This window comes from Lissotriton helveticus, chromosome 5_1 (assembly GCF_964261635.1).
Source record: "Lissotriton helveticus chromosome 5_1, aLisHel1.1, whole genome shotgun sequence".
Taxonomy (NCBI): domain Eukaryota; kingdom Metazoa; phylum Chordata; class Amphibia; order Caudata; family Salamandridae; genus Lissotriton; species Lissotriton helveticus.
The window spans coordinates 1,702,129,704-1,702,155,023 of NC_136065.1; positions in this window are offsets into that span (position 1 = coordinate 1,702,129,704).

Below are 25,320 nucleotides of genomic sequence, written 5' to 3' on the forward strand. Positions count from 1 at the left end.
AAGTACCAATATTACCATTTTGGATTACCTTTGAGAAACTTCAGTGTGTCACACAACCATTGACTTTTTGTTTTTGACTACCAAACAGGCAGTCACAATTGCAGTTACCTTGCAGTTAAAAAGGACTTAATTTGAATGGTGCAGCGACACCTGGGCCAAAAGTTCCAGGGACCCCAATAAACCCAGATTATTGCTAAAATGTAAACCTAAACAGGCATTCACAAGTGAAGTTATCTTGCAGAAAACAGGGTCATGATATGAAAGGTGCAGCAGGTACAGTGGCACAGGGTCCAAAAGTTGTCAGAACTCCACAAAACACCAAATATTGCTATATTTTGATATTAAACATGCAGTCACAAGTGAAGTTATATTGCAGGCAACAGGGCCATTATTTGAATGGTGCAGCAGGTGAAGTGGCACTGGACCCAAAAGTTATAAGAACTCCTCTAAACACCTAACATTGCTATATTTTACAATTAAATAGGCAGTCACAAGTGCAATTATCTAGCAAATGCTAGGGTCATGATACCAATGATGCAGCAATTGCAGTGGCACCAGGACCAAAAGCTCAAAGCACCCCAATTAACACTGATTTTTGCTATATTTTACAACTAAACAGACAGTCACAAGTGCAGTTATCTTTCAGGCACTGGGGCCATTTTTTGAATAGAGCAGCAGGTGCAGTGACACCGGACCAAAAAGTTGTCAGAACTCCTCTAAACACCTAATACTGCTATATTTTACTACTAAACAAGAAGTTGCAATTGCAGTTACCTTGCAGTTAAAGGGACTTGGTTTGAAAGGTGTAGTAGGTGCAGCTCTAGGCAGCCCACTAAACCCAGATTATTGCTAAATTTTACTACTAAACAAGACAGTGACAAGTGCATTTATCTAGCAGGCAATATGGACATGATTTGAATGGTGCAGCAGGTGCAGTAGCACCAGGACCAAAAGCACTAGGCACCCCACTAAACACCTAATATTGCTATATTTTACTACTAAACAGGCATTCACAAGTGTAGTTACCTTGCAGACAGCAGGGTCATGATGTGAATGGTGCAGCGGCACTGGAACTCAAATTTGTCATGACAGCCTCGAAACACCAAATATTGCTATTCTTTACAGGTTGGTAGAGTTCCAGAATTCACATGGTATATCAGGAAAAGACTAATTGAAAACAATGTCTTGTTCCAGGTCTCCCTCCCCGCAATACCCTTCCCATATCCCTTCGCCCCGTCCAGCCACTTTGATACTCCGTACAATTAAGCTTGAGTCAAGGTTGCTGGAAGGTGGGCTTCTTGAAGGTTCTGCTCCTGAGGAACCCAATTATATTGAACCAGTTCTGACACTCTTGTGGGTCAGAAACAATGCCTGCTCTGTGTGGAGGTCCTTCCCACCTACCCCCAATCAGGAACAGCATTCAAGGGAGGGGACCCTGAAAAGCTTCCTTCCCTTTTTATGCTAGCCAGGGCCTCTCCAGCTAGTGGAGATGCCCGCCCCCCTGACCAACCCCAACTTTTGTCTGCAAGGTCGGCAGACAAAAGTATGATTAGTAATCAGGAGAGGTGTGTCCCCTCTCAGCCAGGACCAACCCTAAGGTGTCCTGAGCTGAATTGGCCCCCTCCTGTGGAAATCCTCCATATTGTTTAGGAGGATTCTATCCAATAGGGTTAAGGGAATGCCCCCTCTCCAAAGGGAGTGGACAAACAAGGGGTGTAGTTCCCCTAAAGGTAAGTAGCCCATTGGCTACTACCTGCCAGTTAAGGGAAGGGTTATGAGCAAGTGCTCTTCTTTTCCAAAACATATTGTTGTTAGAGGTTAATTCCTTGTTCAAATAACACTTGTTAATTCAGGTTGATGTGAGTGAAAGTAGTTCTTTTTTATTCACCACATTATTGTATTCATTTCACTCGTTTTAGTTTTTTGTAAAGCATATTTTTAGGGAAAGTGAACAGCTAACACGTGTTTCGCTCTATATGGCTGGTAGAGCCAGGGTTTTCTCAAGGCTGCATTGAAGAAGAGAGTGTCAATAGTCAGGCACAGAGTTTCCTCAAGAAAAAGGGGGGTCACCATCCAAGTGTGCGAAGTGCTGGAAAAAGAGAGAGAGGAAGTGTTGTGTGTGCAGTGTAGGGGTTAAATCGAAAAAGTGCTTTAAGATAAGGGATTTTTTTTAACCAATTTACCTAAAATCGTGGGGGGAAAGGAGAGTGAGCCGAACGTGAACTAAAATTTGTATGGGCATGCTTATATTTCAGAGAGAAGGAAGTGAAAAGAGACAGAGAGGGACTAGTGCTGGCAGGCGTTAGTTAGCAGTTGGGTGTGAAAATCAGGAGGATTGACATGATGAGACGGTTATTGCGCTAATAGTATTCAGTACTGCGTGAGTTCATTCAGGTTCAATTCATGCTGAGCAAAAAGGGTTATAGTCAGTTGAAAGGTTTACAATACCTAGTTTATACATTCTAACATCATGGAATCAGCGATGAGTCCGTACATTTTCGAGTTCGTAATGGAACATTGTGAATAAAATCCAATTTCTGCAAGGACAAGTGTGTTGTTTTACAACATGTTCCAAAACATTAACAGATAGCAAATGAGAAAGCATTTAAAAGACATGTGACAAAAGGAAATACAGTTTGAGGTCTTAATATTTGATCTCATCATAGGACCCCCATAAGGCTTGTAGTGATGTTTGTCTACAATAAGCGGATAGTCTATTTGTGTAAGTGGTCTATTTTGTATAAAGAGAATGTAATCACAACAGTAAAACATGGTGATTTTTCCTGAGCGTACAGAGCAACAGACCAGATGCGCATTTACAACTAGCATTGCATACTGAAATACGTTTAAAAGCAGAGTATATATATATTATTTATTTATTTATACATCTTATAAAGCGCACGGTCGCCTTGCAGGCATCCTGGCGTTGGGGCTCCATGAGAAGTGAGGAAGAGAGGTGTTCAGAAGGTACCGGAGAACTCAGACCCTGGGGAACAGCCAGGTCTTCACACATTTTCTGAACGGGAGAAGTTTCTCAACTTGTCTAATCTCCCAAGGTAGACTGTTCCAAAGTTTGGCCGCAGCCACCCCAAAGGATCTACCCCCTGCCCTGACTTTCTTTAATCTAGGTACTCTACCCAGTCGGGCCCAATATGAACGAAGCGCCCTGAGTGTACCAAGCAAATTTAGATTGCAGTGCTCTAGGGCCTAGCCCATAAAGGGCTTTAAACACAAGGCAGAGAGACTTAAATTGTACTCTCTGCCTGAGGGGAAGCCAGTGGAGTTCGGCCAGAGCAGCAGATGCAGACGCTCTTCTAGGCCATCCCAAGGCCATCTGGCAGCCGCTGATTGAATTCTTTGAAGTCTGTCTAACAGAAAGCTGGGGGACTCAAGCAGGAGGGCATTGCAGTAATCGAGTGTGCTCAGGATTGTACATCTAGCCACCAAAGCACGAGCATGGGTAGGTAATAATGGCATAATCTTGCGAAGGGACCTAATCAGGGCAAAACAACAGGACACGGTTTTCGTAACCTGAGCCTCCATGGTCAACTTATTATCTAGCATAATCCCTAGGTTACGCACAGTTTTAACTGGCAGAACCTTAATCGATGTTTCTGGAGGCCAGAAGTTGTCAGGAAAGAGATATGGGATCCTGTTCCCCGCAAAGAAAAGCACCTCAGTTTTGCCAGCGTTAAATTGAAGGGAGTTGTCCTGTAACCAACCGGCAATATCCCGCAGACACTCTTGAAACACCTCCACCGGTGTCGAATCCTCACCCTCAAAGGAGAGGATCAGTTGAGTGTTGTCCGCATAGTTAATCGTATTGATCTTATATGAATTGATCAAAGATATCAAGGGTTTTAAATAAAGATTAAACAGAATGGGGTTGATTGCCGAAACCTGAAGGACTCCATGCGGCACAGGGAAAAACACGGATTGGAAAGGAGGGAAGGGACACAGCCTGCTGTCTGTCCTCCAGAAAGGACCGAAACCAGCGTAAGGCACAGCCTCTCACCCCCAGCCTCACGCAGTCTGCTCAGGGGGTCTCATGGTTGACCGTATCAAATGCGGCAGACAGGTCAAGCAGAATCAGAGCTGCTGCCTGTCCCCTGTCTGCACGCATTTGCAGCTCTTCCATGGCAGTAACCAGGGCCGTCTCCGTCCCATGGGCAGGGCGAAAGCCAAATTGCAATTCCTCAAGCTGCTGATGTTGCTCCAGATGTTTAGAGAGTGATACACTGACCCTGCGTTCGACAATCTTTGCAGGAAAAGGTAGCAGAGAGATTGGTCTGTAGTTCTTAGAGCATTCTGGATGCAATGATGTTTTTTTCAGCAGCGGGGATACCAGAGCTTGTTTCCAGGGAGCGGGTACTATACCGCTGGCCAGAGATTGGTTGCAAATCAGGCGAAGAGTAGGAAATAATTCCACCTCATACTCTTTCCAGATCTTGTGTGGGATCAGGTCCAGGGACGAGCCAGAGGAAATGCCCCATGCCAGCGTACAGAAGTCCTCTTCCCCTAGGGGAGGAAACTCTGATAGTTGATCAACAGGCTGCCAACAGGGGCCATTATCCCCACCCTCCAAGGCCTGATCTCTCAGAGTATGGGAGCAACTGGAATCAGTGGGACCTTTGAGAGTGTTGATAATTATCTCAATTTTTTCTCTGAAGAACTTAGCCAAGTTCTCACTGAGCTATTGCAAAGGGGGTATCGAGTTCTTGGAACAATGAGGACTGGTAAGGCTGTTCAGAATGTTAAAAATGCTCCTAGAGCTGTTTGAAGCATTGCAGATCGTGGAGCAAAAATATTCTGCTTTGGATTTATGAATCAAGGTCTTATACTCATCAATTTTGAGCTTCCAAAGCAGCCTGTCTGAGTCCTTGTAGCCCCGCCTCCATTTCCTCTCTGCCGGTTTACATGCTAATTTCATGGATTTCAGAGTATCATTAAACCAAGGGGCAGAGGCTCTGCCCTTACATCGAAGTTTTTTTAGAGGGGCATGAGAGTCTACCGTCGCGGTAATCCTAAGGCATAGTCTGAAGATCTCAGTCGTGCAAGTGCCTTCCAGTCTCTACACAAAGTTTCAGTGGTGGTACACGCAGGCCGGGTCTGGGCAACATTAAAATTAACATAAAATGTAATAAGGAAATGGTCTGTCCAGTCCATGGGTGAGATTTCCCCCATGTGCAGCAGATGAGGACCCGAAAAGAGAAGGTCAAGGCTATGACCCCCCTTATGAGTAGCACCCATAACGTGCTGAAAAAGGCCGAGGCCTTCACACGAGTGGAGTAAATTACGGAACCCAGCGTCAAGGTAACCATTTAGCCAAAGATTAAAGTCCCCTAAGACTATCAATTTGTTGTGAGTGACTGCCATGTTAGTGAGAGTGGCTAACAGCGATTGTTGTTGTTGAACAGTAAAGGCCCCAGGGGGTCTAGAACGGATTAAACCAGTAAAGATAAGTCCAGAGGCATTTTTTTTATAGCCAGGCCAAGTAGCTCCACACCATTAACCGGATCCATATCAATGGTCCCGATTTGCTAGGAGGCCCTATAGATGACCCCCACTCCGCCTCCCCTACCGTTAGGTCTGGGGAGATGTAGAATTTTACAACCTGGCGGGCAGGCCCAACCTGGCTCGATCTCGCAGTCAGGGCGAGTCCAGGTCTCAATCATAAATAAAACATCCAGCTGATGAGAATCTACTAACAATTGAATTTCAACACAATGTTTTGGCAGAGACCTTACATTAAGAAGTCCGCACGATAGGAGACTTTCAGCAAGGAAATCGCTCAAAGGGAGAGCTGAGTCAGCAAAGGCAAGATTACCCTTGTTGGCATGGCGTTCCCCAATATTAAGCAAGGTCTCACTAGAGTAATGTCTGGACTCCGTTTTTAGAGAAGAAGCCCTTCCCTCAACAAAACGGACATCGTGGCTGGCGCTGGGCGCTGACTTAGCGCGGACGGGCGCAGACGGGCTTGCCTCTGGCCCTTCCCTCAACAAAACGGACATCGTGGCTGGTGCTGGGCGCTGCCTTAGCGCGGACGGTGGCAGACGGGCTTGCCTTTGGCACGCAAGCAGCGCGATCGCTGCGCGGTCGCGCCGGCCCGCTTTTTGAAGGTCTGGGAGGAAAAAGACTAGAGCTCTCACCTTGGCCCACTGAAAATGGCGGCCATCCAGGTGAGTGTCTGATCGCGTTTCCCTCCCTTCTGGAACTTCAAAATCCTAAAAAATAGCGACCTGACTTTAGGACTTTTTATGTCCTCAATTAGGAGCCAAAAGCAACAAGTTACACAAAATGGTTAAAAACTAGTAAAAACAGTGAATTATCTCCTCTAAATAGCAGCAAACATATCCTGTGCAAAATTTAGCATTGTCCAAGCAGTCTGTTTAAAGTTGTTTTTGCATTGGCATATTCTTTGTTTGTAGATTTAACATAACACATATTATCATTCAACTGTCTATTGGCCTCTGCTATATAGTCCTTCTTTGGCCAAATTACTAGATTCCCACCCTTGTCGGAGGTTTTTATAACAATTTCATGATTGTCGCTCAATTTCTTTATCAAGTTTACATATTCTCGTTTGATATTAGGAAATTTCTTTCTTCTTTTGCTTCTGGTACTGTGGTATAACTTCTTGATATCGCTCGTTACACAGTCAGGGAAAACATCGATGCTGTCTCTGGGCATCAGTGGTATGTAGGATGATTTACTTTTAAACGGACTCAGTCCTGCTCCTTTTTTTAGGTCTCGCCTGTCGATGCGCATGCGCATCGAGCTTGCGAGCCTATTGCGGCTTAAACAACTTTTAACTAAGAAGCAAGGAATCGTGGCGATTCCTTGCAGTGCCCGTGACTTTTAAGCTCAATGCGCATGTGCATTGAGCTTAAAAGCGCGTGCACAGCCGCAATCGCCATCTGTTCCTCTCTCCCGCATTCCTCCGACACCTTTTGAAGTGAAGCTTAGCTTCACTTCAAAGGCCCGGCTTCTTCACACCCACATGCCGCTCTCCCCGCTCTGCCCCCTCCCCTGCCCGCCGTGTGCATTTCTCCTCCCCCCCTCCCCTTCTCTGCCTTGCCTTCCCTCCGTCTTGAATGAAACTAGCACTCTCGCCCGGAGGCAGGCTCGGCAGCCATACATTCCTGACATCCACTGTCTGGGCACCAACCGAGCATGTGGAACGAGGGCTCGCCATCTAAAACTCAATTTATGTGCTTATTATTTTCGCAGCTGCCTCCACAATTCTTTATAATTATTAGCATCTTTCCGCGTGCAAATGTTGCCAGGGAGATTTTCCCTTCGTATTTGTTGAAAAAAAAAATGTTTTTCGAGTGAAAATGATTTCCAAAATGCTACATTTCCTACCGCTCGGCCCCCTCCCGTGCCCGCCGTGTCGCCTTTCTCCTCCCCCCCTCCCCTTCTCTGCCTTGCCTTCCCTCCGTCTTGAATGAAACTAGCACTCTCGCCCGGAGGCAGGCTCGGCAGCCATACATTCCTGACATCCACTGTCTGGGCACCAACCGAGCATGTGGAACGAGGGCTCGCCATCTAAAACTCAATTTATGTGCTCATTATTTTCGCAGCTGCCTCCACAATTCTTTATAATTATTAGCATCTTTCCGCGTGCAAATGTTGCCAGGGAGATTTTCCCTTCGTATTTGTTGAAAAAAAATATGTTTTTCGAGTGAAAATGATTTCCAAAATGCTACATTTCCTACCGCTCGGCCCCCTCCCATGCCCGCCGTGTCGCCTTTCTCCTCCCCCCCTCCCCTTCTCTGCCTTGCCTTCCCTCCGTCTTGAATGAAACTAGCACTCTCGCCCGGAGGCAGGCTCAGCAGCCATACATTCCTGACATCCACTGTCTGGGCACCAACCGAGCATGTGGAACGAGGGCTTGCCATCTAAAACTCAATTTATGTGCTTATTATTTTCGCAGCTGCCTCCACAATTATTTATAATTATTAGCATCTTTCCGCGTGCAAATGTTGCCAGGGAGATTTTCCCTTCGTATTTGTTGGAAAAAAAAATGTTTTTCGAGTGAAAATGATTTCCAAAATGCTACATTTCCTACCGCTCGGCCCCCTCCCATGCCCGCCGTGTCGCCTTTCTCCTCCCCCCTCCCCTTCTCTGCCTTGCCTTCCCTCCGTCTTGAATGAAACTAGCACTCTCGCCCGGAGGCAGGCTCGGCAGCCATACATTCCTGACATCCACTGTCTGGGCACCAACCGAGCATGTGGAACGAGGGCTCGCCATCTACAACGCAATTTATGTGCTTATTAATTTCCCAGCTGCCTCCACAATTATTTATAATTATTAGCATCTTTCCGCGTGCAAATGTTGGCAGGGAGATTTTCCTTTCGTATTTGTTGAAAAAAAAAAATTTTTTCGAGTGAATTTTTTTTCCAAAATGCTAAATTTCACCGCTCGGTTGCTGAAACCCCAATAAACGAAACCCTTTTTTTTTTTTTTTTTAGAATAGTGACCACTGCAGGCAAATAAACTGTGCACTACAAAGATGCAGAAGCACTGCACGTTTAAACGAAAAGTACCAGTCATTTTCTGTTTTGTGATGCGCTGTAAAATACACCGGTTTCCAAACAGAGGTGAGGCGGTGGCTAGGGCACGAGTTGACATTCCTGAGTGTCGTTTTTACAGCATTGATTTACATAGACCTCGGATGACAGAAGATTAGACCACTCACATGCAGAGTGAGGGGAATCGATTTTGAACGTTTGATCTATTCATGTCCCCCTCGTTTATTATCCATCAAGGTGCATAAATAATTCGAAGAGGAGGACGCCAACAAACATAAATTCATTTAATAATGGACAGTGCACACAGCTCTTAACATGTCAGCATTTTATCCCGTAACAGGGGGTAATTAAAGTACACTAACATCCTTGGATACGTAATGATCATGAAGAGCAAGATTAACAACATCACTTTCTTTGTATTCCCGCCTAACTGAAATATAGCGCTTCACAGAATTCTGCTGGTCTTCTAGGCCCTCTCCTCCCGATCGTCCGCTTGTGGACTTCTTTATGGGAAGAAAGTGTATTCAATTTGCATGACTTCAAAAGGGGAAGAAGACTCTCTCGAGATGGTAGCGTCTCTAGTCCAGCCGGACTAGACAATTCCTCGAGACGCGACAGCGTCAGCAGGGCTCGGTCAGGAGGAGTTCAGGAGGAGCCGCGACCACGTCAGCAGGGCTCAGCGTTTCGGTAGTCACTTCAAGCTTCACGTTTCGGGCCACTCACACACGCAACGCCACTCACACACGCAACGCCACTCACACACGCAACGCCACTCACACACGCAACGCCACTCACACACGCAACGCCACTCACACACGCAACGCCACACACACACGCAACGCCACACACACATGCAACGCCACACACACATGCAACGCCACACACACATGCAACGCCACTCACACATGCAACGCCACTCACACATGCAACGCCACTCACACATGCAACGCCACTCACACATGCAACGCCACTCACACATGCAACGCCACTCACACATGCAACGCCACTCACACATGCAACGCCACTCACACATGCAACGCCACTCAACCACGCAACGCCACTCAACCACGCAACAGCACTCAACCACGCAACGCCACTCAACCACGCAACGCCACTCACCCACGCAACGCCACTCACCCACGCAACGCCACTCACCCAAGCAACGCCACTCACCCACGCAACGCCACTCACCCACGCAACGCCACTCACCCACGCAACGCCACTCACCCACGCAACGCCACTCACCCACGCAACGCCACTCACACACGCAACGCCACTCACACACGCAACGCCACTCACACACGCAACGCCACTCACACACGCAATGCCACTCACACACGCAACGCCACTCACACATGCAACGCCACTCACACATGCAACGCCACTCACCCACGCAATGCCACTCACCCACGCAACACCACGCAACGCCACTCACCCACGCAACGCCACTCACCCACGCAACGCCACTCACCCACGCAACGCCACTCACCCACGCAACGCCACTCACCCACGCAACGCCACTCATCCACGCAACGCCACTCATCCATTTGCAAAACGAAAAATGTAAAACTCTTCTATTGCGAGACCTATTGCATTTTCAATGCTTGTTGATAAATGTCAATTTTGCTTAGCCTGATTTGGGTGGCTAAATCAGGATCTGTTTCTGCAATATCAGCTCTGGCGCTAGATAATTCTTGTGCATCCAGAAAAGTATGCGCATCCGAGGCGCTTTGGGCATTAATATGGTCTACTGGCAATTCATCCACATTAATATTTGTATCTAGTACAGTAGGATCATTGACAGATTTTGCAGCAAAAGGTTTTTTCAACTTTAACTTGCGTATGAAGCAATAAACATCTATTCTTGTCGTGCTGTAATTAAAGCTCTGGACGGGGCAATAATTAAGTCCTAAGGAAAGCAGTTGTTCTTCAGCCTTGCTTAACGTGACTGTGGACAAATTGATTATGGTATTGTCTATTGGCGTTTGTTTCTCCACGTTTTCTTTTTTCTTTCCTTTTTTTTGTTTATGTTTGAGCCTCCTGGCTTTCCTGCGTCTGTTTCGTCTCTGTCTGCTAATTGCCTTTGATGTCTCGGTCGCAAGGTCTGCAGTCGCTGTTCCACGATAAAATCCATTTCCTGCTCTAAATTTAAGAACACCGGTCTTTGTGCGTCAATAGTAACAGAGTCTGAACTGGTGCCACTTGTTATTGAGGCTGAATCCAAGCTGACTTCATCGTCCTCTTCATTTACAGTTATGGACTCACTGATGTTAGAACTGGCCCCCAGAGCTCGCCATCAAGTCGCCTGGGGGAGAAGAGCGAAGAGCTCGGGGCTGAAGCGGAACCTGCCAGTGGAAGGCAAGTGCCGGCGCACGGCAGAGGCGGGAAGAAACGAATAACCCGAGGGGGAATGCTCATTGTAACCATGAGGGGAAGGCACAGAAAGGGGCGGCCATCTTAAGAGAGGAGCTGAAGCGAGTAAGCGGCCATTTTGGAAAAGGCAGCAGGGAGCGCACCCAGAAGCGCCACACGAGCACCCGGGGGAAGGAGCAGAGGGGGACACCAACCCAGCGCGGAGCTACCCCAGAGATTGACCAGCCCCCCCCAACGGCAGACGGGGGTAGCGGCAGGGTACCGAGGGGGAATGCTCATTGTAACCACGAGGGAAGGCACAGAAAGGGGCGGCCATCTTAAGAGAGGAGCTGAAGCGAGCAAGCGTTTTTTTTGGAAAAGGCAGCAGGGAGCGCACCCAGAAGCGCCACACGAGCACCCGGGGGAAGGAGCAGAGGGGGACACCAACCCAGCGCGGAGCCACCCCAGAGATTGACCAGCCCCCCCCAACGGCAGACGGGGGTAGCGGCAGGGTGCAGGCAACAGACGCAGAGCAGCAAGCACGCACGGAAGCAAGGTCCACACCCCCAGCCAACCCGTAACAGAAGCAGTAGAGGGTGCTAAACGACGAGAACCAAAGCCTGAGAGAGTGCAAAAAGGCGGACAAGGGACGGAATCGCAAAAGGCTGGCGGAGTACAGGACAAAAACTAGAGTGGTCAAGTGGCCACCCAGGTTCAGAGACAACCCCCTAACAGCAATAAGCACCCTGAGAAACAAGGAAGGAAAGGGGGAAAACAAGGCCGCCACAAGACAGCAGCTAATAGAAGGGAAACCCAAGGCACACCAGGTCAGACAAGGCACCGACGCCATGGCAGGGAGAGACGGGAAGCAAGGCACAAACGACCTGAAAAAGAGCAAGAACGAGACCCCCGCCTCTCCGAGCAAGGAGCGCAGCGGCCAGGGTGACGGGACTATCACACTAGACACTCTCCTGAAGAAAATAACAGAAGGAAACGAGCTGGCAAAGGCCACGAAAAAAACGGTGGACAGCATCCAGATGGAACTAATAGCGATTAGAGCAGAGCAAAGCAAAGCCAACGGGAGAATAGACGAAGCAGAGAAAAGAATAAGCCAGCTGGAGGACAACGCCAACATAACACACAAAGACCTGGGGTTGGTGATTAGAAGAACCACGGCACTACAAAAGGCCATGGCGGAGCAGGAAGACAGAAGCCGCAAAGGCAACATAAGACTCTTGGGGGTACCTGAGGAGGAGGAAGAGACACCGGGGGCATGCGCCCTAATGCTGGAGACTCTAATACCCAAGCTCACCGGACTCAGCTTCGAAAAACCGCTCAAGATCACCAAAGCCTATCGCATACCGGCCAGAAAGCAAGCGAATAGCAACGCCCCTAGGCCCATAATATGCAAACCGTTAAGGGACAACCACACTGACGCGATCTTCTCCGTAGCCAGAAAAGGCCGCCCGATGCTGGTAAACGGAAGCAAAGTAACAATCACCCAAGACTTCTCCAAACTGACAGTGGAGGTGAGGAAGGGCTTCCTAGCCCAGAGGGAACACCTGCGGAAAAAGAACATCGCCTTCACTTTTGCAGGCCCGTCCAAAATGAGAGTGACAGACAGGCACGGAAGCAGAATCTTCGATGACCCCAACGACCTACACAAATACCTACAAGGCCCGGCACCAGAAGACATGGAGCTACCAAGCCCGGGGGCAAAGCGAAGAGCATCCTCGGATGAGACAAATGAAGGGGAGGAGTAGGAAAGAGAATCTTTGTTTAACAAGCACCCGCAACTCTGAACTCAAACGAACGAATCTACCTCAGACAATCACGCACAAAAGCAACCACAGCTACCTCAGCGGTGACGCGACAGCTACGGAAAGAGGGGGGAGAAACAACAACAGCCATATCCTTTTTTTAGCCAATGCCTGATCATCTGATCCCCCCCGCAACTCTGAACTCAAACGAACAAATCTACCTCAGACAATCATGCACAAGAGCAACCACAGCTACCTCAGCGGTGCCACCACAGCTACGGAAAGAGGGGGGAGAAACAACAACAGCCATATCCTTTTTTAGCTAACGCCTGATCACCTGACTTCCCCCATTTCCACGAAGAGACCTTAGGGCTGGGGGCCCGACTCAATAGCAGAGACTATGCAAAGACTTGGGGGGGGGGGGGAGTGTGAGGACCCTTGCTGTCACACACCCGAGTTACTACAGACGGGGGGAGGGGGGGTGGGGGGGCGGGCAGGGGGGGGAAGCGGGGCAGGTGGACAAGACAGTACATGATACAGCTATCATTTGTGTAATGAACAAAATCCCTTTACTTTTTCTTTTCTCGGCGCACATCCTTTACTCTTTCCCTCTCTCTATTCCCATCCAAACCCCTGGGGGGGGCCGCAAGACGAACCGGAGAGAACGGACATATAGGCCAGCGCCAGACCGGGCGAAGAGAACAAGCATCAGCGACAACACCAAACCACCGTGACAGACTCAACAAAAGCGGGCCTGTCTACTGATCTGAAGATAGTATCCATGAACGTTAAAGGACTGAATCACCCGGTCAAACGAAGGAAAATACTAGAACACCTGGCCAAACTAAAGGGAGACGTATACACGCTGCAAGAGACTAAACTATCAGAAGAAGAGGCGAAGCAACTCAAGGCCAGATGGATAGGGGAAGTACTCTGCTCACCGGCAAAAGGGAAGAAAAGAGGAGTAATAACGATCCTGAGCAAGAGGGCCAACCTAATAACACAAAAAACGGACGTAGACGAAGATGGCCGCATGCTAATAACGAGCGTCCAGAGAGGGAGCGACAGAATACACGTGGCCAACATCTACGGCCCAAACTCTGAAAATAAACAATTCTGGCAGGAAGTGGACAGCACACTATCCGGCCTGCCCCAAGAGGACCTCCTGATCATAGCCGGGGACATGAACAAGACAATGGACCAGGCAACGGACAGGCACCCAAACAGACCAAGCCACAACTCCAACAACAACAACAACACCCTGAAAGACCTGTGCATCAAACGGCATCTAGCAGACCCATGGAGGCTACAGCACCCAACGGCGCGTGAGTACACATTCTACTCACACCCACACAACTCCTACAGTAGGATTGACTACATACTGATGTCCAACACCCACACGCACCTTATAGAAGAAACGGAGATAGCTCCGATAACCATCTCGGACCACGCTCACATAACACTCACTCTAAGTGGCAAACACAACGAAAGCCCAACGAGAAGATGGAGGCTCAACGATGACATCCTCCAAAAAAGAGAAAACGTGAAAGAAATCGAAGCCGCAATTGTAGATTACCTCAAGCACAATGACAATGGCGAAGTAGGGAAGGACATCATATGGGACGCCCTCAAAGCAACACTAAGGGGGAAACTAATAAACATCAAATCCAGGATGAACAGAAGCAGAAACAAGAAAATCTCTGAGATAGAGGAGGAGATAACAGCACTGGAGAGAGGTCACTACGCAAACATAGCAGACAAGAACACGCTCACCCAGCTCACAAAAAAGAAATATGAACTGAACAAGATTCTAAGCGAGAGGGCGGGGTGCTGGCTAACAAAGTTCAAATCAGTCAATCTATGCGCAGCAAACAAAGCAGGGAAACAACTGGCATCCTACCTAAAGGCAAAACAGAGGCAGCACACGATAGCAGCGATAACAGATCAAACAAACAAGTCCCAAACAACGAACAAAGGAATACTGGAAGTCTTCAGACAATTCTATCAAGAGCTATATGCCGAGGACAAAAACCTGAGCAAAGATGCAGGACTAACTCAGCTTAATGACACCAACCTGCCAAAACTCAAGGAGGAGGAGAGGGAGTCGCTTGAAGCCGACATAACTGAAAAAGAGATTGAAACAGCCATAAGCCAACTAAAACAGAACAAAGCGCCAGGACCAGATGGATACTCCGCAATGTTCTACAAAACCTTCGGCGAACACATCAGAATGCTAATGGCACAAACGTACTCGACATGCATCCAGAACGGGAAAATGACGGAGTCCATGAGCGAGGCCAACATCACCATAATCCCCAAGGAGGGGAAAGACCCACAATTCCCCCAGAACTACAGACCAATCTCGCTAATAAATGTCGACTGCAAAATCTACGCAAAGGTCCTGGCCAATAGACTAAACAGAGTCTTGCCAGATATCATCCACACCTCGCAAGTGGGATACATCAAAAACAGGCTATCGCAGGACAACACAAGGCTACTGTGCCATCTGATCAACCACACAGCAAGGAGTAATGAACAAGCAGTCATGATAGCGCTAGATGCGGAAAAAGCCTTTGACAGAGTCTCGTGGCCCTTCCTGAGGAACTGCATGGGGCGCTTCGGACTGGGGGAAAAATACACGGCAATGGTTATGGCCCTCTGCAACAAACCAAAAGCAAAAATAGTGGTAAACGGAAGCGCATCAGAAACGCTCACGCTAGGAAGAGGCACCAGACAAGGATGCCCCCTCTCCCCCGGCCTTTTCCTGCTGGCTCTAGAACCCCTTCTGGCCAGAATAAGAGACAACACAGGTATAACAGGCGTCAAGATCAAAGAGAAGACAGTCAAACTAGCGGCGTATGCAGATGACATCCTAATCACAACAGCGAACCCCTCTTCGTCCATAAAAGCGCTCATGGTAACAATAGTAGAGTACGCGAGAGCCTCAGGCTACGAACTCAACAAGGACAAATCGGAATGCAAGCCAATGAATGTCCACACCACAAGAGAGGTCCTAGGAGATTCCGGACTGGCATGGCAGACGAAACCACTAAAATACCTAGGACTGCACTTTGGAAGGGATCTCACATCAACGCTCCAACACAACGAGGACCTCACACTGAAAAAAATAAAAGAAAGGCTAGAACTGTGGTCGCCAAAATACATAAGCTGGTGGGGAAGAATAGAAACCATCAAAATGATGATAACCCCAGCGATAAACTACACGCTAACAATGCTACCACTCCCAATGACAGAAGCCTTCCACAAAAAATTAGACCAACTCATAAACGTCTTCCTATGGAAAAACAAAAAACCCAGAATAAGCCTACAAAAACTAAGACTGACAAAGGACCTTTGAAGCCTCAATCTGGCAAACTTCAAAACATACCAAACGGCATGCCTGGCGAGACAGGGTATTGCCTGGATAGACGATACACAAACATACAAACCAGTCTGGCTAGAGGTTGAGAAAGACATCCTGGGAGGGCTCAAGCCAATAGCCCTTCTAACAGCAAACAGACACCCCCAAAAGACAAACGCCATACTGAAGCACACGAGGGAGGCGCTGATGAAAATAGACAGACGCATGGCGCAGAAGCTGAGAGGCACAGCATGGGAGTCTATCTGGTTCAACACAAAAATAACTTATCATGGAGCGACAATGCAAAACGACACATGGATCGAGAAAGGTATCAGCCTCCCCAACCAGACGGAAACAAAGCAAGGACCGCTGACGTTCCAGAACCTACAGCAGCTACACGACCTCCCAAACCAAGAGCTCTACAACTTCCTCAAGATCAAGACAGCCATAACGAAAGCGAACTTACACAAAGGGGAGCCAAGCATCATCAAGTACCTGCAAGTCCTCAACTCAGCAGGTCACCAAACTGCAAAGATCTACAAGCTCCTGAGCCCCTCCACACTGGCGCAGAACAAGAAAGCCACCAATGCATTGGAGACGACCCTGGGCAGGCAACTAAATGAAATAGAACGGGCAAAAATGTGGTGCTCGGCGACAACGAACAAAATCACCCCACAACTAGCGCAAACAAAGTTTTGGCTACTCCACAGGGCCTACTGGACACCATCCAAGCTCCACAAGGTCGGCATCGCCGAATCGGTCGGGCAACTGTTGGAACTGCCAGAAAGAAGAGGGCACCCTCGAACACCTCATCTTCACATGTGTGAAAGTCAAGAGGTTCTGGACACAGATAAACACCTTTATAAATGATATGCTCAAAGCCGACCTAACAATCAGCTTCGTAAGCCTGGCGACAGAACACCTGACCGCGAACCTAAAAAGTAGAGAAGAGAGAGAGAACTACTGGACCTACTCCTCACAGCAGCCCTTAAAATAATCCTGACTAACTGGAAGAACACAGCCAAAGCAAACTTTAAAACATGGATTAATTGGGTCACCTTCCTGAGAGGGGCAGACAACATCACAGGCAACTTCTCGAAAGAACATAACGCCAAACTACACATGTGGGGCCCACTCGACGACCACCTGAGGAAAGCCCAGTAAAGGACAACGATCCCCCCCCTCCCCCTCTCTCCTCCCCTCTTTCTCTCCCTCTTCTCTCCCTCCTCGTAACTGAGGGAAAACAAACGAAAAAAAAAAAAAGCGCGCATCCACAAATGGACTGTAGATATAAAAAACCGCTAATGTACGCTCCACCTGTATATATATATATTTTTGTATGTTTCTGTGTATTCGTGCTGATGCCAATAAAAAGCCTTTTTAAATAAAAAAAAAAGAACTGGCCCCCGAATTCGATGTTGTAGCAGCTGCAGTGCCGCTCTTGCTGCTATACGCTCGTCTTTTGGCACTATTGTATTTCCTTGCAAACGTGAATATCTGGCCATTATTGTAATCATCTTTGTCACGGTTAAATTTGGGAGCCTTACGTTGCTTGATTCTCTCCTCATGTTTTAACAAGCGGTCATTCATTAAGTCTATTAGTTTTTTAATCTCAGCCGTTTCAGTCTGTGTCTCTATTTCAGCTTCGATTGTTTTAATTACATCTAAAATATTTTCGCGGTCAGATGCAGCATATTTTATTAATATATGTACAAGGTTCATCGATGCTGCCAGGTTACTGTGGCCCCACTCCTTAAGCATTGCCGGGTTCGGCTTATCAAAACTTGGGGCAAGAAGGATTCGTAATCCACGTGGGACTCTGTGTACTTCCGCGTACTTACTGAGGGACCGGTTCTCCCACCATTTTGTTATTTCAATCTTGTTGTTCTTTTCCAAATCTTTAAATAAAGTTTTCAAACTTTTTTTTAACCCAGTGTCATCAGTTTCATCCGATGTTTTATTGGATTTTCTACTTAGTGACGATGATCCGGCAAATAACTCATCAGCAGCTTCTTCGCGCTTTTTAACTGTCTCATCCGACACGGTAACTTTCTGTGAAATATTGACATTAGAGGTAATGGTAAAGACCTCTGACGATTAGGCTGTCCAATTACTTCCCCACCAGGATGTGTGCTTTGGATATCGACTCACCGCAAACAAAGAATCACTCCGTATGTAGGTCCTCCGACCCAACCCCGGGATGCAACTCAGCTGCGGCTTCAGCAGATCTCAGCAATCCTGGGGGCAGCTACCGGAAATTCCACCACGAACAAACACCAACTCGGTTTGAAGGCGGCCGCCAAACTTAAAGGAGAAGGGGTCCGTTGCAGAAGCAAACCAACTCCTACTACAATCAATGAAGAAGCAGCTCCTTGCAACACAGCTCAGCGCGTCGCGCCAGCAACGAAGGAGACGGACCAGCCAGGTACAGCAGATGGTAGTTTATTCACAGGTTACAGCTACGCGTTTTGGACCAACTCGCCCTTGTTCACACTGTAATGCTACTATAAACAGTTGCTTTTTTATATGCTTGTGAAGTGAACACACCTCTAGTGATGACACCGCGAATCACATGTTCATAGACATGAAAAAAATATTTACTTTTTTTCTTTCTTTCATTTTTTCTTTTTTTAAGTAAAGCGTAAATTGCATTTGATAACAGGATAAATCTTATTAAGCTTCAAAAATATGATATAAATATTTAAGAAACAAAAGCATATCTGTATAAATACATTGATAATACATTATATTGCACACGCTATTACATGAAGAAATTCAACATAGATATGTCAATAAAGTGATTAGTGCAAAAATACAAAAGCAGCAATAGGATAAAGTGCATGTGAGACTATGTAAGAATTGTGCAAAAAGAAGCAAAAAGTGCATACTGCGAGGTCAAGAAGTAATTCATTATCTGTAACTTGTAAGTACTCAGATCCCTGAGATAATTACATTTAAAATTTACTAGAATAACCCTAAAAACAGTATACAGTATAGACATGTGCGTGTATACATCCAGATATGTATATATATATTTTTTTTTTAATGGAAAAAAGGGGGCTTTAAGCCCAAAAAAATATATGTAAGAGTCGCCAGGAGGCTAATTTATCTGTGAGGAGTAAAAGTATAAAGTGACTAAGTTGCTGGGAGGAAAGCGAAGATGTGCGCTTAGTAGTGGCGTGTAAGTTAAAAGCTGGACAAATGTAGAGCATCGTATGCTCAGGACTGCCTTACAGCAACTCACAGCCGGGCGGAATGAGGAGACGGCCATACAGGGACGCAGCAGCCACTTACTTAGTATTCATGAGAAATAAAGTCTCTCGTCGGGTCCTAGGATAATTCCTCGATGTGCGGTAGTGTTTTATCGCCATTTTAAATGAGATGTACGCTCGGGGTAACCAGGAAGTGAGATTGCTAGTGTCACCGGAAGTACAAATAAAATGCTAGATGGCAACATTTTGTCTCCAGCCAAACGTAATTGCTTAAGATACATAATTGCCAATAGTGAAGGATTATTATAAGAACAGGTTTGTGCAGCTAAAAGGTTTAAACATTATGTATATCCACAAAGGTTAAAGCGCAAATCGGAAGGGAGAGGCAAGTAGGGCTGTTAGACCTGGCATCATTGGCATGAGTCTCTCCTCCATTTTTTCTGTTTGCCTCCTCTGTTTACGATGTTTTTGCTGGTAAATGCTTTGGGCACTGTGCCACTGCTGATCAGTGCCACAGTGCAAGTGCTCCCTATGTGAAATTGCTGTATTGATTGAATTCCATGGTTGGCTTATTTGGTTTACTGTCAGTCCCTAGTAGAGTGCACCAGGAGTGCCAGGGCTTGTAAATACGAATGCTGCTAGTGGGCCTGCAGCACGTGTTGTGCCACCCACAAGAGCAGCCTAGTAAAAGTATGTCTGAAGGTCTACCATTGCTAGACCACGTGCAGTCTGGTACTGTCACGCAGACTGCGCAAGTACACCTACTTGCCAGTCCCTAAACCTTCCCTTAACTTCATGTTAGTCACCCCTATGGTAGGCCCACGGGCAGGGTGCATTGTAAGCATAAGGTAGGACAAGCCTGACAAGGTTGGCATGTCCTAATAGTGAATTACAGCCATATTCGTTTTTCACTATTGTAAGGTTACCTGCTCTCCATCAGTTAGAATGGGCTGCCAGGATTATTAATGCTATAATCCTAGCGGGCTCGGGGAGCATGGTGCAATGTCGAGTTTGGTATCCCTGAACTCAGGGTTTAATAACGCATCCGTTTGTGTGGATGGTTTTTGGACTCTGTGTTTGAAAATAGCACTTTTAGAAAGTAGCTATTTTCTTGTCTAACTGTCTACCGGTCTCTGCTGGTTCTGGTGTGCGTGTGACAGGAGCTGGGTGGCTCCAGAGGTCTGAATGAGTCAGTGTGGGATGAGTGGGGCATTTGCATTGAGAGTAGGGGAAGAGTAGCTCCTGATAGCCTGCCCTGCCTGATACAATGCTGGCTCCGCCCCCCTGCCAGGCGACTGATGACTCTGTGCCTGCCTGGGACTTTCCTGGCCCACCTCCTGCCGGGCAACTGATGGCCCTGCCCCTGCCAGTGACAATGCTGGCTCCGCTCCTGCTGGGCGGCTGAAGACTCTGCCCTGCACCGTGAATAGGCCAGGTGCTTCGGCCTGGCAACACCCACAACAAACCCAAGATGGGGGGAAATTCCCCTGCATGGACAAAGGGATCAAAGCCAAAAAGGGGTATAAGAGAAGGACCCCTGAACCAAGAATTTAGATCACTTCTGACGAGGAAACCTGAACCAAGGACAAGAAGCCTGCTGATCTAAGGACTGCCTACCCCTTCTGCCAGAGTGCTGTTTGTTGGGGGAATCCTGCATTGCTTCTTTATTTTTGCCAAGGAACCAGGAGAGAGGAACTGTGTGTGTACTCTCAATCTTTGCTAAGAAAATCTCCAAGGGCTGGAAGAGTGCCAGTCTCCTGTTGAAGTCACAGGGCTAAAGGACTTCATCTGCTTAAAGTGCTGTTTGCTAGAACTTGTGAATCCAGCACCTCTGAAAGAATCCAGCAACCTCGACGCCGACGGACGCCGCCGAATCCAGCTCGACATCGTGAGTAACGGCTCAAGTGTCCCGCTTCCTCGACGCCGGCCGCCGGGCCCGATCGACGCCAGCAACAACGCCAGTGAGTAGTGAGTTCGGCTCCAGCTCCAAGTGACCTCGTGTCTGCACCGCTGCTGATCGCATCGACTTCGAGCCCTCTCGACGCCGTGAGCGCTGCTCACTCTTGCAACATCGACATCGACGACGCCGTATCCTGCTTCATCCCGTGAGCGCTGCTCCCGCCTGACTTCGGTCGACGCCGCTGCAGATCGCCCCGACTCCGAGGCCCGATCGACGCCGAAGACGCGACGCCGGACATCTCGACGCCGCTGACCATCGAGTGCTTCACTTTTCCAAGGTACTGTGTTGTGGGGGTCTGTGCGACTCCGGGCTCGACGTAGCGCTCCTCGCGGTCGACGCCGAACCTTTGGATTAACTTTGCCTCGACGTCGTGTGACTCCCGTGTGGGTTACATTGTTGCCAAGAACTGTGTTTTAAAGAAGAAGAGTTGCTTTTGATACTAAAGACTTTGTGCTAAGAAGAAACCGTACTTGAACCATTATTTTTCCTTCCAAGAGTATTTATTAAGACTGTGGTATATTTTTGTCGTTATTTGGTCTTGTGCTAAGCCTTATATAAAAATCCTTATTTTTATAATACTACTGTGTCGTGTCCATTTGTAGTGTATTCACTTTATTACTGTATGTGGTCATAAATGCTTAACGCACTGCCTCTGAGATAAGCCTGTCTGCTTTGCCAAGCTACCAAGGGGGTGAGCAGGGGTTATCTAAGTGTGTGATCCCCTTGCCCTGACTAGAAAAGGTGTGTCTCTATTTGTCAGAAGTGTATACCTCTGCCAGCTAGAGACAGCCGCTTCTAACAAGGGCATATAAGCTCCGCCGCCATATTGGAATGGTTGCTATGCAGCGAGTCAAAACACGGAAGAGACCCCCATGAGTCTAATCAGGTTTATATACAAGCAACTAGTAGAATGTCAATGAAGTGTTTCTAGTGACGTCCAGGAACAGGGTTATGCAGCTAAGAAGTGTTTTACAATCGGAAAAGCCCCCCCATAAATCTAATCATGTAGGTGTACAAGAAATTGGTAGCGTATTAATGAAGCGTTTCTAGTGACGGTTAGAAACAGGTTTGTGCAGCTAAAAAGGTTTTACAGTGTATGTCCACAGACGTTGGAGCGATGATTAGAAAAGAAGGGGCAAGTGGAGCATGTAAGCGCCGCCACCTGTTGAAATAGTTACTTGGAACTAGTGAAGCGTCTCTAGCAGCATCTAGGAAAAAGGAACCTATTCTAATGAATTTAACAAGCTAAGAAAAGTCATCAGTATGCAAAAGCTAGCGAGAAGTAATTACGCGCAAAAAACATTTGTGTAAGGTGTCGGTTTGTCTAAAACAAATTTGACAAACTTTAAAATGTTCAATAGATATTAGGTTGATCGAGTGGTTGCATACTAGCAAGGATGCATACTACTTAGGTCAAATAGGTCTCTGACATATGTTGTTCTAGACTTGTACTGATGGATAGTCGGCCGGGATGCACAGGGAGACCTTACAGGGTGGCCTTTGACAGCCTGGTTTTCAGAAAGGAAACGTTGGACCGAGATGGAGAAAGTCCCACTTCTTTTTCAAAGAAATGTTCATTTAAGAAATATGGCAGGATCTTGACATTTGACTTGGAGCAGGGGTTAACAGGTTATGGTTAGAGGATAAAGGGAGCAATACAATCAAGGCAGGATTACCAGAAACAGATTGGTGTAAAAGGATATTGTAGAATGCGGAGTGAGGCATTATAGTAAGACCGGCAAGTTGTCTGATCTTTAGATTAAGTTTTTGGACAGTATGTAAATGGGTTGGCAAAAAGAGAATATTTTATATGTGACCTAGAAATGGGAAATGTTTTCCTTTGTATAGGGTTACAGATTGGTCAGACTTATTACACACATTTCTTAGACAAATTCAGATCTTATAGTTCATTGTGAAGTTGTGCAACAAACTGGCGGCATGTTCATAGGTGGGTTTCTGGCCAGATTGTTGGTTAAAGTTGTCGTTTAGAGCCAGTGATGTCACTCATGTTCTTTATTGAGGCCCCTTTCCACTGTTTACAGGCCTATGATTAGAGCACTCTCCTCCTTACGCAGGCGTAGTTCCAGGATACCACCCGGTTTATGTTGTTTCTATTTTATGAGGCCAATGAAGGTGAAATTATGTTGATGACAATGTTGTGTCAAGAAGTGTTCCACTTGGTGTTGTCTAGTATCTGACTTGTGAATGTTACAGTAGTGTTCTTGAATGCGGATGTTCAAAGGCCTGATGGTGCTCCCAATGTAGTGTCGATCACATGAGCAGGAGATGAGGTAGATTACATTAGTGCTTTCACAGTTAATAAAGTTGTTTATCTTGTGTAGGTTTGCCGTTGATAGTAACTTCTTTTGTTCTTAATTTGCCCAGTTTGCATACTAAACAGTTCGAACAGGTGTAAAAGCCTTTAGGTTGTGGTAAATGTGTGGTGGAAGCCGATTTTATTTCCAGGAAAGATGGACATAAGATGTCCCTCAAGTTACTGCTTCTGGAAAAGCTGAGCTGTGGTTGGTCATGGAGCACTCTGGAAATCGTAAGGTTCTCCTTCAGAAGATGCCAGTTTTTATTCAAGATTTTCCGGCTATATTGGTGTCCGTTATTGTATTGTGTACTCAATCGAATTACTGATTTACTTTCTCTAGTACGGTTATTGTGTAGCAACTGGTGCCGTTCAGTATCAGCAAATCTCTTGTGAGCTTTGTTGAGGGCTTGTGCTTTATATCCTCATTGTTTGAGGCGTTGAGTAATTTCGTTGGAGTTTGCTGTATAGTCTTCATTTCAGCTACAATTCAGGCAAGCTCTGCGGTATTCACCTGCTGGGATATTGGTAATAGTGGGATTCAGATGGCTGCTGGATGCATGTAAAATTGAGTTTGCAATGCTCGGTTTTCTGTGTATTTTCGTGTGCAATTTGTTGTTCTTGATGTAGATTGTGAGATCTAGGTATTCAATTTTGGTTTTAGAAATGATATATGTGATCTCAATTCCCCATTTGTTGGGGGTGAGTGAGTCGATGAACCATTTCAGGTCCTTGCCAGACCAACAGAATGTCATCAATATACCTGCCCCACATGATGATGTTATTGGTGAGGTCATCTGGTCTTTCTCCCCATAACCAGTGTCTCTCTACCTCACCCATCAGGAGGCAGGCATACGGGGTGCACATTTGGTCCCCATGGCTGTACCCTTGAGTTGTATGAAAAAGTTGCCATTGAAAAGGAAGTAGTTGTTGAATAAGCAAAATTCCAACATATCCAGTATCATGTTATTACTGGCTGTAGGTGGACGGATCTGGTCTCTAGAAATGTTCTAGTGTCTGCAATTCCATCTGTGTGTTTGATTGAGGTGTAGAGACTGGTGACATCAATTGAAGAGAGGACATAGTCTTCTTGCCAGACTATGTTATTAATTTTTGTAGGACATCTTTGGTGTCTTTAAATGTAAAAATGTAAATGTACATGTATTTATATAGCGCAAATGACCGACACGGTATCTAAGCGCTTGCTTAGGGAACCCGTCCTGGTATTCCCCTGTGAGATACCCCAGCAGGGTATCCACAAGGTGAAAGCCAGGCATCCCGCCGCGAGGGGCCGTAGTGGAGATTAAGCAAGCTATTGCCCAGAGTCGCAGAGTGTGACCCCGTGAGTCGAGTAGGCACCAGAACGAGAATTATCGAGTCCGTGGAATTTTAGAGCCCGAGACCCGCCGAGGCGGGGAATCGAACCCTGGTCCACTGCCGATCTCAGCTTCCGGGTCTGCCGCCTCTAACCACTGAGCCGCACTTCTCCATTTTAATGAAGATGGGGAGGTCCCGCATGAGGGTTTCGAGTTCTGCATCAATGAAAGCACCCCCATTAGAACAGATTGAATCGATTCCTGCAATGATTGGTCTACCTTTAGGTATTCTCCCAGGTTCATGAACTTTTGGCAGAAGATAAAGGGTAGGGATGATCGGGTTGTCAATGCATAGGAGCTGTTTTTCATCTAAGGTTAGCAGGTCTTTTTCATACTAAGCAGTAAGGAGTTGGGAACGTTTTGCTTGGATTTCTTTTGTAGGATTTTGGTCAAGTTTCAGGTAGCAGGATATGTCACTTAGTTGTTGGTGGGCTTCTTCCAAGTAGTCCGA